Here is a 428-nt window from a genome sequence, read left to right as displayed (position 1 = left end):
GAGCGTGCACTGATGCATCTGTACTTTCAGAATTTTTAAAAGGCATTCGCATACTACCCAAGCTTGTCCACCCAGGGCACAAGTGTCCGTGTGTGCATCACAGCATCGACGTCTTCGTTTGCAATGAGATACCAGACGCCAGTAAGACCAAGGTCGAAACTAATTTCTAATTTAAGCATGACCACACTATATTTTAGTCGAATCCACCACACTTGTTCGTCAAAATTACGAACTGCTACTACAACGTATGATTTTTCAGGAAAACGTAACAGTAAAAGAGAAAAAAAACTATTTCAAAAAAGGAGGTTCGGCTGAGACGGGGGAAGATGCAACAGAACCCTCACTCTGTCGGTTATTATTATCAATGATTGAATGTTTAAGCTAAAAGGATAAAGACGGGGCCACGGGCAAGATCGGAGGTGAGTTTT

This window comes from Penaeus monodon, chromosome 20, assembly GCF_015228065.2.
Source record: "Penaeus monodon isolate SGIC_2016 chromosome 20, NSTDA_Pmon_1, whole genome shotgun sequence".
Taxonomy (NCBI): domain Eukaryota; kingdom Metazoa; phylum Arthropoda; class Malacostraca; order Decapoda; family Penaeidae; genus Penaeus; species Penaeus monodon.
The sequence above is the reverse complement of the archived record's forward strand: the minus strand, read 5'-3'. Positions refer to the sequence as shown.